The sequence below is a fragment of the Gadus chalcogrammus genome, chromosome 4 (genome assembly GCF_026213295.1).
Source record: "Gadus chalcogrammus isolate NIFS_2021 chromosome 4, NIFS_Gcha_1.0, whole genome shotgun sequence".
Lineage (NCBI taxonomy): Eukaryota > Metazoa > Chordata > Actinopteri > Gadiformes > Gadidae > Gadus > Gadus chalcogrammus.
Genome location: NC_079415.1, coordinates 23,275,003 through 23,290,039, shown reverse-complemented (window position 1 = coordinate 23,290,039; position 15,037 = coordinate 23,275,003). Strand labels below are relative to the sequence as shown.

The 15,037-nt window shown below is 38.8% G+C and overlaps 1 long non-coding RNA gene across 1 annotated transcript; it reads left to right on the top strand.

Moving 5' to 3' along the window:
- Nucleotides 1-1,756: 1,756 nt before the first annotated feature.
- Nucleotides 1,757-4,069, top strand: LOC130381470 (uncharacterized). The gene is made up of 4 exons (XR_008895426.1): nt 1,757-2,038; nt 2,215-2,385; nt 2,556-3,711; nt 3,883-4,069. It is a non-coding gene; the product is annotated as an uncharacterized LOC130381470 (long non-coding RNA).
- Nucleotides 4,070-15,037: the final 10,968 nt, after the last annotated feature.

The window sequence follows — 15,037 nt, the reverse complement described above, 5'->3', positions numbered from 1 at the left end:
TTTTGACCAACAATGTGTTTTTGACTTGTTTTTCTGAAACGAACAGAGATATCAACATTTCTTGTTTTTATTCGTGCCAAATGCTTTTCAGAGCGCTAGAATCACTTTTTGACCAACAATGTGTTTTTAACCTTATATTGTTGATTTTGCTCAAAACTAATGTATTCCACTACCAAATAGTGGAGTATGGCCCTATAACCCTTTGGTAAGCTTAGTCACACGTTTGCATTGAAAATGACAGGTATCAACATTTTTGGTTTTTACGCATGCAAAATGCTTTTCAGAGCGCTAGAATCACTTTTTGACCAACAATGTGTTTTCGACTTGTTTTCTGAAATGAACAGAAAAATCAACATTTCTTGTTTTTATGCGTGCCAAATGCTTTTCAGAGCTCTAGAATCACTTTTTGACTAGTCTCGCAAAGCCAGACCAAACTACAGCAAGTAGAATGGTCTGGAGCCACGCTACCTCGAGCCGTCTATCCGTTGGGAAACTGGGCGGGCCTGTTTTTATTTCTTTAAACCAATCACAATCGTCTAGGGCGGGGCTAAGCCCGGGAAGCAGCAGCGGTGTCCATGCAAAATAGTGCCGGGGGGGAAATTATTTTGACGGAACTTCTTGACGTTCAGAGGCTTTCAGAAAATGTCTCAATCCCAAACGCCACAAAAGAAAATTAACGATGTATGTCGCCTATGTGGAGATAATTTTATGGATAAAAAGAACAAACATCGTTTGATTCTTTGTCACGATGATTTCAAGCCACCATACACTTTGGCCCTTGAGGAACTGACGGGACCTATAAAAACAAACGACTTTTTACTATTTATATGTGGTTCTTGTAGAACACTACTTAAGCAATATCGTAGGAGCCATTGTGAAGTGGAAAGGATCGGTTCATTGGTTAAATCCATGGCAGACGCTCATGCCGCTGTCAGATTGAAACGATGCGCCAAATCCACACCAACCGGCGATAGTCGTGATCGCAAACGCATCGTCCCCGGGGAGAATCCTGCCAGACGGAGTCTGGGCTTTTCCAAGGTAATGTCAAAATAGGCTTTGTTGTGGTCCTGCCATTGTAATGAAATCAGATAGTCAGTACTCAGTAATTCCATTACATTAAAATTAAACAAGATTGGATGTCTAGTTCCACAAACAATTTCGAAAACTTGTCTGTAGGCCTATAGCCATTTACCACCAACTGCCATTCATGTGTCTCTTTGGAAAACAATGTTATACTGTCCAGAGATGTGTTAATGTTACTCTATTTAACCTGCATGTACACGTAGATATGAGTCCAAATACTATTATGTTTTTATAATAAGGTTTAGCTTATAGCTTCAAATCAGTTTTTATTTATTTGTCATAAATAAATAAACAATAATTTTTATTTTCTCCCCAAGTCCTACAAACCTCAATGTTTGGGGTATTCCTCGTCCTGACGTACCTCACCTCAAATGGCGTGCCTTTTGGAACTATAAGGGAGAATCTCAACTTTTTTGTATCATACCTTTTAAAAAACACATTCTACTTAATCAAAATCACCATGTACTAACCCCATCTCAAGCTTCTTCTTGGCATACATATTTTTTCACTTGCCTTAGACTATTTTCCCCATATGTGTTCAAATTTAACAACTTTGTAGCGTTTTTTTTGTGTTAATACATCTCACCTCTTGCCTTTCACTAAATCATGTAATTAGTCCTTAATTAAAGCCGTAACTAACTTAACTATCTTATCATTAATAAAGTTTCTATATGTTATGCTTCTATGTCCTTCAGTATTTTGTCACTTACCATCTTTGCTTTTTCATTTCCATAACAGCATCACCCCCTAACTTTTTACACTTTGATTTCATTCATCCTCTTTTATAATAAGTTAAACGAATACAGATAATAACTGTCACCAACATAATTATGCCTATAATGAAGTTATCTTTTTCCCCCAGTCCCAACATGTAACTCAGCCAGCTACTGAAGGAGCAGAGAGAAGGAAAGTTGAAACTGTGGTGCCAGTGGTTTGGTCTGCACACTCAGTTCAGGTTAGCATTTCACAACATATGTACACATAAATCTTGTAGAGAAATAAGCTAGTGGTAAATTTACTCTTAAATTTCGACCAGATAATCTTGATATCAAATGTCATGGAAATAGGAAATGTGGTATTGGAAGCAAGGCTTAGTTAAAACATGTTACATGTTGTTCTTCTCCATTTTAGGCTGCTGTCTCTAGTCTGGAGGATAGGCCTCAGCCACAGCTTCAAACACTGCCACTGCCACAGACACCTCCACCTCAGGTGCCACTGCCACCACTTCAGCCACAACTACAGCCTGTAGTTGGTCATGGTGCATCAACTACTGGAAGCAAAAGAGTGCCTAAAATAGCAAAGGTTTGTTGTGAAACGCATCCCAGAAACACTTCGTTAAACTGAACATCACATTTAAATATGTAATGCTCAGTAATTAAGGAATCATAAAGAAAATTATTATGAAATGATATAGAAGGTGGTTACAGTTGTTAAGACCACTCATTGACACATGTATTCCTTGGTTTTTAAAGGTCATCATAACAACGGCACACAGCAGGAGAAGTCGGATTGTAAAAGGATCCTTGGAGCTTGTTCTGGAACATATTGTTCAAGGACGTCTCAACAGACTTCCACATGCCTTTATGTCTGTCCCGGGCATGTCTGATGCAGTGGTGCGAGAAGTGCTTAATGTTGTGAAAAAGGAGTGCAAGAAGCTAACAAGCCTGAAATTCAAGTCAGTTCTCCGAAAGAATAGCATCAACGATTTAAAGGACTTTAAAATGATGGATGTTGTTGAAGAGTGGAGGAGGAACGCACCAACCTTTCTTAAGTTTTTAGAGTCTGCAAGTTCAGTCTCCACGGAGGTCACTGATTCAGGAACACGGCCTCTGTCTCACAGCAAGACAAATAAATTCAAATTACCAATGGCTGGGTCGATGCTCCTACAAGCACGCTGCCAGTCAATGACGGCACATATGTATCGGAATGCTCTGGTTATGTGTCGTGGAGGGGCCAAAAGACGTTGTTTTCAACGGTTAAATCGATTGGGTATCTGTATATCTGATGGAAGGGCTCTTGCAAAGCTGAAAGAAATTGCACAAGCATGGGACAGCAAGTTCCTCAAATGGAAAGATGATGTATGCAAACAGTATACATCATCAAGCCCTGCCTCTGGAGGAGCAGATGGAGAGTTTACGCCAGAGCTGCTAAACTCGGATGAATGCCAGGCAAGTTGTATTACAAAATAAACAAGTTATGAAGATACACCACATGAAACATTATCAGGTATTATGTAATAAACACTACTAAATGTGTTTACCACAGGACAACACTGAAAGCAGCACGACACCTCCAGAGCATGATCCATCCATTTGGATAGAATCTGATGTCATGACACCATGCGAGCTGTTGTGTTCAGAGGAAGAAGAAGAGGTATTCACACAAAACTACAAATAGCTAAAAATCTATAAATAGATCACATAAAAGAGTGACGTGATGGCTCTAAAGTAGCCGATTCATCCTGCTATGCTTATACAGAGTGGATTTTGATATTTACATACGGTTCACTCTGTTTCTTTGTTGTGCCAGCCCAGTGAGGAAAATAATGCAGCAGGTACCTCCACACCTCTTCTGCTCAGTGGAAAAGATCTACCTCAGACCGCCGTGCATCCTCATGCTACAAATCAGGTTGGTAAAGTCTGTGAGTTTTGAGTGTGCATGTCAAACCTTTTTATTTTTTGTCAAAATTTGTAGTAGTTTTTTTTTACTGTCACATCCCATCAACTCTTCTGTAAATTCAGATAAGTGTCAAATTTTGTTCTTTGTTTACAGATCAATTCGATTCAATTTCCACTCCAGATTACAATTGATAACTTGGATCGCAGTGTGACCCCTCATACAATAACAATGATCAACCAAAAAAAAATGTACCATTGGATGATAATGGTTGGTAATGAGGAGAGAGTCAGTGCAACTCATCTGCCACAAGAAAACAGAAGGTCTGTGCTAGAAGTCCCACTAACAGACATACTACGCAATCAGAATGACAAAGACCATCTCAGGAAAGAATTTGCTGAACTGATAGGAAGAGTGTTGGTATCCCACCTTCAATGCCTCAGCCCATTCAGAGACCTCCTTCAGTGGCACATACCACATGCATTCTCGTCTGAAATGACCAAAAAAACAGATCTAACACCCCTTGGACTCTTTGATGCGGATGAAAAAAACATAGCAGATATGATAAAAGTCAGCTAACTAAACAAAATGCTGATGCTGCCCTCCGATCAGTGGAGAATGCAAACACACTACACGGTAGACAAAACGGCATTGTCACTGCGATCGCAGATTTTCATTGCAGTATGAATTTCACAGATCTTATTCTCAAAGAATATTATAAGACCACATCTAATGCAGACATGGGTACACTGCACCAACTACGGAACATTATTAACAGAAGAGATGTTTCAGCAACTGCTCTAGGGGATAAGTACAGAGCAAGCAACACATTCATCAGAGATGTGACCAATGCTTCCATCATTGCTGCTGCTATGCACTACTTTTCAATGGAGAATACAAAAGACACACCGAAGACTCACCCTCCACCTGCAACCTTCCAGTCTGACTTGGAGAAGGGTAACTGGATCCACACACAACTCTTAAATATAGTTGACATGTTTGTCATGAATGACAACATGGTACTGCCAGACCGAGGAACGGGAGATGAAGAGGACACACAGGCTTACCCACAGGCCCAGAATACACCTGTGAAGTGTGACTTTCAGGACTGCAGAAGTACAGCATTTAAAGACCATGCAGGGCTTACAAAACATGTCATAAATTGTCACAACATATTCATGGCTTACCATGGAGAGAAGACGACCAGGGGAGTGGAGAGCCAGGGCAGGCAATACACAGATGGGATCTTCAACTACCATAGTGGGTTCCTTAAGCTAGCCTTACTGGAACAGGATTTCCAGGACTCCATTAAAGAAGGTGACGGACAAAGGACTGTCCGCCTCTGGAAATACAAAATGCTACACTTCAAACAAGCAGGTAGGAACAAATACAGCCTAGAGGCACTCAAACTGCAGCTCGACGTCCATGCCCTTCTGAGTCCAAGTGTAGCACATCGGCTCACATGGAACAGGACCATAAATGTTTGTGGTGGGGCTGGTAACAACATTGCCTTAGATCTGAACTGTGAACATTTTGTGCGGCTCACAAAAGATCTGGGGCCGTATTCACAAAGCATTTTATCTTACCGCTAGGAGTGCTCCTAACTCGCGCTAAAACATTTTACGTAGGAGTTTTTTCTTAAAAGTTATTCACAAAGCCGCTGAGACCTACTCTTACTAAGGATAAATCACAAAGAGTGAACTAAGAGTGACGCGCCGTTGCTATGGATTACGTCAATTCTCGTGCACGAGTTTAGAAGCGGTCAGTTCGGTGATTGGTTGTTCAGACGAGCCCACTGAATCACCGAAAAACAAGGAAATAGCCTAGGCTAGAAATGAATTCCTATTAAGTAGTTATAGTGCAGTTAGCAGAATACACGCATGATGACAATTTTGTGCAGACTACGATAATGACGTTGTAGCCTGCACATTCAAGAGAGAGAGAAAGCAAACAATAAAAATACGTAAAATCTAAAAGAAAATAAATGTTACGAACTACCCAAGTGTTGACTGATTTGTGCCAAGGTGTTTACCTAAAATGTGTTTTCAAAGTGATCCCTAAATGCCTGTCCACTCGGTTCCACACGGCCAAATTCCTTGTAATGTTGATCGCCATCATCATCATCATCATCATCATCATCATCGTCTGGCTGTGGAATGTTCCTCCGCTTGCAAAGGTTGTGTAGAATGGCACATACAGTGATTACTGTGCTTGCCCGTGAGGCGTATTTCGCCGTGGAGGACATGAAACCGACGTTTCATCTGCCCAATTCCTCTCTCCACAACATTTCGTGTATGTTTGTGTGCTCGCAAAGAGCCAATACGATGTGTTTTACGCATAGGACTAAGCGTAATCTGCGTAATCACTTACATGTTACACTTTAACTGTGCTCCCGGTTGTGGATTAAGGTAGGGTGTCTAGAGCCACGTCTTGCATGGATAGTCACTGTCACCCAGCAAGTGACACCCAACTGGTACATCTCAAAAAGCTGCCTCAGACCGCTCACCATTAAAATGCGCGAATCATGGGTAGCTGAAGATCCAGGCCACTTTGCAACAACATCCAGTAGGCTATGTTAAAAGTAAAAGTTGCATCAAAAACAACCTGCGTGTTGATGGAATGCACTTTCTTCCAATTGACGAACACGTCCTCGTCTTTTGATGGCGCAATTATTTTAATTTTTTATAAGTTATATATATTTTTTTATAACTTATAATTTTTATAACATTTTATTTCGGGACTAATCGGATTATTCCTGTTAGTCGGGGATGTTATTGCATCGCGCATTAACTCCACAATAAGTTGAATACCCTAACATTTCGTCTCGCAGGCATTTTAAGATTCTTTGTGAATAGGTCTTACTGAGTTAGGAGTCCTCTTGAGGACTTTTAAGCTCTCCTAGACTTAGGTGCTACTTTTAGTCCTAAAATACTTTGTGAATTGCTCTTAGTGAAAAAAGTTAGGAGTCCTAAATTTAAGAGTGACACGCCCATTATTTTTAGGAGTTACTCCTAAATTCGCCAGTTAGGACCTACTTTTAGCCCTAAGATCCTTTGTGAATACGGCCCCTGATGGCCAAACAAGGGGCAAATATGCAGTTCAACATAGCCAAAGAAATAAGTCGGACCATTGGTGAGCTAACAGAGTTGATGACCAACTTTGATCAGGACTGTGAAATCAAGCCAGAGTCAGGACTGCATGCAGAACCGAACAAAGAGGCTGACATCTCGGAAATGGTGGCAGTTCTTCAAAACAACAAAGTGTTCAGATTTACACCAGGAAGAACATACACCACATTCAAAAATACCACCCCCAATCCGTTGCAACAGCTAAACGTTGCTGGGGTGCTGCAATGGATAAATGAGCACAAAAAGAAATTACATTTGAAACAGGTAAATGGCTGCTTTTAATGAGACAAATTAAACAGTAGGCCTACACAAAAAACATCTTAAAAGCTTTGTGCACCCTGTCCCCAAAGCCCCAACAGCTCCTTTTTCCCGACCTGATTAAGGTCTAAACCCCACACCTAAAGATGCACCTATTGTTAACCTTGTTATTTGTTATTTATTTAATTAATCTTTCGATTACTTCAGGGACCCTGCACATTTATATTTATACTTATATTTATATTATCCCTCATATTTCATCAAACTTATTTATTTATTTATTTATTTATTTAACACACAGGTCACCTACAAACGGACAGTTACATGTATATAGTATGTTTGTTTTATCTTATCTTTATTTTATCTTATTCAAATAGTTTTGTACTATAATTTTATTTTAAATTTGTAAATTTATTGTATATATATGCTATATCTTATCTTATCTTGCATATCTTCTTTACTGTAGGCTGTTGTCTGTAGTTTTCATCCACTACATAGCATTGACAAGCCTTATTAAAACAATGTCATGTTTCCAAATTCATCTTCGACATTTATGCTTTCTTCATCCTCATAGCATTCCTCTATATCACAAAAAACCTCTGACACTATGTTCAGTATTGCCTGGGCCTCATCAACCTTAAAAACTTGTACATTGCAAAAAATGTCAACCAATGTGAAAAGTCTACTACTTGAATCAATCACTTCCTTGATAACAATTTCTCCTGTGTTCTTTTCTGTTTGTTGTGTGGAATAAACTGAGAGTGTCCCACAAACTCCTTGATGTGTCATGTCATGTGTTATGCTCAGTAAGCGTTCACGAAGAATGGTTCTCTGTTCATCTGTGACAGTTCTATCTTTATGGACCAAACCTTCCCCTGCATGTTTCTCCAGTGGACTTGCATGTACATCACAGGTGTCTTGACAATCACAAGATAATGCACAAAAGCTACAACATGCATGTTTGAGTGCAAGAGGCTTTGTATTCTCACCATCGAACAGCTGCAGAAGTTTAACTCTCATACACTGTTTTGCCTCTGATACATACATGAGCATTTCATCGGATAGGCATTGTAGTTGTCTGCCGTGGTATAAAATAATTGAATGTGCCTGAGAACCATCTCGCCCTGCTCTTCCAAAGGCTTGCATGTAGGCCTCAATGTTTCTTGGGGGCCCATTGTGAACTACATTGTTGACACCCTTGAAATCAACACCCATTCCAAGTGCTGAAGTGGCGATTACAACTCTGAGAAGCGACATTGGGTCTTTGAGCGAGTTCATAATATGTAGTTTGACATCCTCTGGTGTTTCAGAATGATACATATCGACCAGTCTATTTGCAGACACATCTTTGGCACCTACTGGGTAATATGCACGCTTGCCCAATGTAAGTTTGAAAACATCAGAGTAAAGCATTGAGCACTCTGCTATACTCTTACAGTATATTACCACCTTTTCTGTCCTTGGGCCTTTACTTTCCAGCTCCCCACAAAGCCATGCAAAGGTGATAGCTGGATCTGAGGAGACCTTTTTGGTTGCAAGCCGGATGTTGTCACGGCTTGGGCTTTTAACAAGCTCTATACATTGTTGCATACCAAGATTGTTCCTCAACTTCTGTCTCATTGCTTTGGAGGCTGTGGCAGTCATTGCCAGGAGTGGAACTGAAGTGGGTAGAAGAGACCTTAGTTCTCCAACTTTCCCGCACCACTCTCTGAAGGGAGCCTCATTCCCCTGTCTTTCTCCCCTTTAAGTAAAAAACATACAAGACAGCGTGAAATCATAACATTGTTTTGTTTAATCATTGATCAGCTGTGTTTGTTCCTCTTCTTTTGAAAACCCACACATGTCAATTCTAGTAGCCAAAACATTGAATATGAATCCGTTAACTTAAATGGATATTGTAGCGACCCTGGGACAGTAAACAGTTTGTGTGTTATGTGTTGCATTATATTTCGTTGTCCGTTATGCCAGTTGTTCTATGTGCATGTATTGTAATGTTCTTCTTGTCAATCAGTGTGGGGGCGAATCATTAGGTCAGCTGGGGGAGGGCCTTGGAAGAACAGGAGGGTGGGGGCCTGCACGCGAGTGAGACCGTGTTGGGGGTTGCCGGGGTAACCGGGGTTTGTTTTGGGTCGGTTTTCTGCCGTTGGTTACGATGTTACGGGTTTCAGTGACCTGGTTTTTGGTTAATTAAAACTACCTTCAACTACTAATGACTCGACATCATTATGTCACCGGCGAGGTCATTACAATATGTTTAATCATAATTTGATTTTACCAGTGGATGGTGATGTGCACTTCGTCCACGGCAATCCCCACCAATCGCTCTCGGAAAACGTCCTTCTGTAAAATGGCTCTCCATTTGTCATCTCCAACGAGTGTTTCAGCTGATCCATACACGATTGAGTAGTGGCCGGCGGCTATTTTCTCGTCAGTTTCTGGATCTTTACCACACACAGCAGCAGCTATACCCTTGGACTGCAGGGTTCTCACCTGATCTTCCATAATTGCGACCAATGGGCAAACTACCAACACAATACTGTGTTAACAAGTCTCCGAGGTCGGATTGAACATTACCCCTGCTAGTTCGCTGCACACAATAGGCCACGCTTGATATATAAAACTTTTGCCATAGCCTGTGGGAAAACAGGCAAGAACATCCTTCTTCCTCAGCAAATGTTGTAAGCAAATATTTTGCAGATCTTTACAATTTTCCACGGAAAGAGCCAAACATGCCAACTTTACTGCGCCGTCAAAGTCCTCTCGACTCGCCATACTGCATAGTTTCCGAGTTTTGAGGGGGAGCACAATACGGTAACGCCAGCAACCGGAAGGGGAGGAGTCGCGGCCAAATCAGCCGCTAGGCAATAGACGCTGGCCACTTCCGTTCAGCCAGACTACTTTTTGACCAACAATGTGTTTTTGACCTTACATTGTTGATTTTGCTCAAAACTATTGTATTCCACTTCCAAATAGTGGAGCATGGCCCTATAACCATTTGGTAAGCTTAGTACCACGTTTGCACTGAAATTGACAGATATCAACATTTCTTGTTTTTATGCGTGCAAAATGCTTTTCGGAGCGCTAGAATCACTTTTTGACCAACAATGTGTTTTCGACATGTTTTCTGAAATGAACAGAAAAATCAACATTTCTTGTTTTTATGCGTGCCAAATGCTTTTCAGAGCGCTAGAATCACTTTTTGACCAACAATGTGTCTTTGACCTTATATTGTTGATTTTGCTCGAAACTAATGTATTCCCCTTCCAAATGGTAGAGTATGGCCCTATTACCCTTTGGTAAGCTTAGTAACACGTTTGCATTGAAATTGACAGAGATACCAACATTTATTATTTTTATGCCGGCAAAATTCTTTTCAGAGCCCTTAGAATCACTTTTTGACCAACAATGTGTTTTTGACTTGTTTTTCTGAAACGAACAGAAATATCAACATTTCTTGTTTTTATGCGTGCCAAATGTTTTTCAGAGCGCTAGAATCACTTTTTGACCAACAATGTGTCTTTGACCTTATATTGTTGATTTTGCTCAAAACTAATGTATTCCACTTCCAAATAGTGGAGGATGGCCCAATAACCCTTTGGTAGGCTTTGTAACAGGTTTGCATTGAAATTGACAGAGATACCAACATTTCTTGTTTTTATACCTGCACAATTCTTTTCAGAGCGCTAGAATCACTTTTTGACCAACAATGTGTTTTCGACATGTTTTCTGAAATGAACAGAAAAATCAACATTTCTTGTTTTTATGCGTGCCAAATGCTTTTCAGAGCGCTAGAATCACTTTTTGACCAACAATGTGTCTTTAACCTTATATTGTTGATTTTGCTCAAAACTAATGCATTCCACTTCCAAATAGTGGAGTATGGCCCTATAACCCTTTGATAAGCTTAGTAACACGTTTGCATTGAAATTGACAGATATCAACATTTTTGTTTTTTACGCTTGCAAAATGCTTTTCAGAGCGCTAGAATCACTTTTTGACCAACAATGTGTCTTTAATCTTATATTGTTGATTCTACTCAAAACTAATGTATTCCACTTCCAAATAGTGGAGCATGGCCCTATAACCCTTTGGTAAGCTAAGTAACACGTTTGCATTGAAATTGACAGAGATACCAACATTTCTTGTTTTTATGCGTTCCAAATGCTTTTCAGAGCGCTAGAATCACTTTTCGACCAACAACGTGTTTTTGACCTTACATTGTTGATTTTGCTCAAAACTAATATATTCCACTTCCAAATAGTGGAGTATGGCCCAATAACCCTTTGGTAAGCTTTGTAACACGTTTGCATTGAAATTGACAGAGATACCAACATTTCTTGTTTTTATACCTGCACAATTATTTTCAGAGCGCTTAGAATCACTTTTTGACCAACAATGTGTTTTTGACTTGTTTTTCTGAAACGAACAGAAATATCAACATTTCTTGTTTTTATGCGTGCCAAATGTTTTTAAGAGCGCTAGAATCACTTTTTGACCTACAATGTGTCTTTGACCTTATATTGTTGATTTTGCTCAAAACTAATGTATTCCACTTCCAAATAGTGGAGTATGGCCCTATAACTCTTTGATAAGCTTAGTAACACGTTTGCATTGAAATTGACAGATATCAACATTTTTGTTTTTTACGCTTGCAAAATGCTTTTCAGAGCGCTAGAATCACTTTTTGACCAACAATGTGTCTTTAATCTTATATTGTTGATTCTACTCAAAACTAATGTATTCCACTTCCAAATAGTGGAGTATGGCCCTATAACCCTTTGGTAAGCTAAGTAACACGTTTGCATTGAAATTGACAGAGATACCAACATTTATTGTTTTTATGCCGGCAAAATGCTTTTCAGAGCGCTAGAATCACTTTTCGACCAACAAAGTGTTTTTGACCTTACATTGTTGATTTTGCTCAAAACTAATATATTCCACTTCCAAATAGTGGAGTATGGCCCAATAACCCTTTGGTAAGCTTTGTAACACGTTTGCATTGAAATTGACAGAGATACCAACATTTCTTGTTTTTATACCTGCACAATTCTTTTCAGAGCGCTTAGAATCACTTTTTGACCAACAATGTGTTTTTGACTTGTTTTTCTGAAACGAACAGAAATATCAACATTTCTTGTTTTTATGCGTGCCTAATGTTTTTAAGAGCGCTAGAATAACTTTTTGACCAACAATGTGTCTTTGACCTTATATTGTTGATTTTGCTCAAAACTAATGTATTCCACTTCCGAATAGTGGAGTATGGCCCTATAACCCTTTGGTAAGCTTAATAACACGTTTGCATTGAAATTGACAGATATCAACATTTTTGGTTTTTACGCTTGCAAAATGCTTTTCAGAGCGCTAGAATCACTTTTTGACCAACAATGTGTTTTGGACTTGTTTTCTGAAATGAACAGAAAAATCAACATTTCTTTTTTTTAATGCTTTCCAAATGCTTTTCAGAGCGCTAGAATCACTTTTTGACCAACAATGTGTTTTTAACCTTATATTGTTGATTTTGCTCAAAACTAATGTATTCCACTACCAAATAGTGGAGTATGGCCCTATAACCCTTTGGTAAGCTTAGTCACACGTTTGCATTGAAATTGACAGATATCAACATTTTTGGTTTTTACGCAAGCAAAATGCTTTTCAGAGCGCTAGAATCACTTTTTGACCAACAATGTGATTTTGACTTGTTTTTCTGAAACGAACAGAGATATCAACATTTCTTGTTTTTATGTGTGCCAAATGCTTTTCAGAGCGCTAGAATCACTTTTTGACCAACAATGTGTCTTTGAACTTATATTGTTGATTTTGCTCAAAACTAATGTATTTCCCTTCCAAATGGTGGAGTATGGCCCTATTACCCTTTGGTAAGCTTAGTAACACGTTTGCATTGAAATTGACAGAGATACCAATATTTATTATTTTTATGCCGGCAAAATTCTTTTCAGAGCGCTTAGAATCACTTTTTGACCAACAATGTGTTTTTGACTTGTTTTTCTGAAACGAACAGAAATATCAACATTTCTTGTTTTTATGCGTGCCAAATGTTTTTCAGAGCGCTAGAATCACTTTTTGACCAACAATGTGTCTTTGACCTTATATTGTTGATTTTGCTCAAAACTAATGTATTCCACTTCCAAATAGTGGAGTATGGCCCTATAACCCTTTGGTAAGCTAAGTAACACGTTTGCATTGAAATTGACAGAGATACCAACATTTATTGTTTTTATGCCGGCAAAATGCTTTTCAGAGCGCTAGAATCACTTTTTGACCAACAATGTGTTTTCGACTTGTTTTCTGAAATGAACAGAAAAATCAACATTTCTTGTTTTTATGTGTGCCAAATGCTTTTCAGAGCGCTAGAATCACTTTTTGACCAACAATGTGTCTTTGACCTTAAATTGTTGATTTTGCTCAAAACTAATGTATTCCCCTTCCAAATGGTGGAGTATGGCCCTATTACCCTTTGGTAAGCTTAGTAACATGTTTGCATTGAAATTGACAGAGATACCAACATTTATTGTTTTTATGCCGGCAAAATGCTTTTCAGATCGCTAGAATCACTTTTTGACCAACAATGTGTTTTTGACTTGTTTTTCTGAAACGAACAGAGATATCAACATTTCTTGTTTTTATTCGTGCCAAATGCTTTTCAGAGCGCTAGAATCACTTTTTGACCAACAATGTGTTTTTAACCTTATATTGTTGATTTTGCTCAAAACTAATGTATTCCACTACCAAATAGTGGAGTATGCCCCTATAACCCTTTGGTAAGCTTAGTCACACGTTTGCATTGAAAATGACAGATATCAACATTTTTGGTTTTTACGCATGCAAAATGCTTTTCAGAGCGCTAGAATCACTTTTTGACCAACAATGTGTTTTCGACTTGTTTTCTGAAATGAACAGAAAAATCAACATTTCTTTATGCGTGCCAAATGTTTTTCAGAGCGCTAGAATCACTTTTTGACCAACAATGTGTCTTTGACCTTATATTGTTGATTTTGCTCAAAACTAATGTATTCCACTACCAAATAGTGGAGTATGGCCCTATTACCCTTTGGTAAGCTTAGTAACATGTTTGCATTGAAATTGACAGAGATACCAACATTTATTGTTTTTATGCCGGCAAAATGCTTTTCAGAGCGCTAGAATCACTTTTTGACCAACAATGTGTTTTTAACCTTATATTGTTGATTTTGCTCAAAACTAATGTATTCCACTACCAAATAGTGGAGTATGGCCCTATAACCCTTTGGTAAGCTTAGTCACATGTTTGCATTGAAAATGACAGGTATCAACATTTTTGGTTTTTACGCATGCAAAATGCTTTTCAGAGCGCTAGAATCACTTTTTGACCAACAATGTGTTTTCGACTTGTTTTCTGAAATGAACAGAAAAATCAACATTTCTTGTTTTTATGCGTGCCAAATGTTTTTCAGAGCGCTAGAATCACTTTTTGACCAACAATGTGTCTTTGACCTTATATTGTTGATTTTGCTCAAAACTAATGTATTCCACTTCCAAATAGTGGAGTATGGCCCTATAACCCTTTGGTAAGCTAAGTAACACGTTTGCATTGAAATTGACAGAGATACCAACATTTATTGTTTTTATGCCGGCAAAATGCTTTTCAGAGCGCTAGAATCACTTTTTGACCAACAATGTGTTTTCGACTTGTTTTCTGAAATGAACAGAAAAATCAACATTTCTTGTTTTTATGTGTGCCAAATGCTTTTCAGAGCGCTAGAATCACTTTTTGACCAACAATGTGTCTTTGACCTTAAATTGTTGATTTTGCTCAAAACTAATGTATTCCCCTTCCAAATGGTGGAGTATGGCCCTATTACCCTTTGGTAAGCTTAGTAACATGTTTGCATTGAAATTGACAGAGATACCAACATTTATTGTTTTTATGCCGGCAAAATGCTTTTCAGATCGCT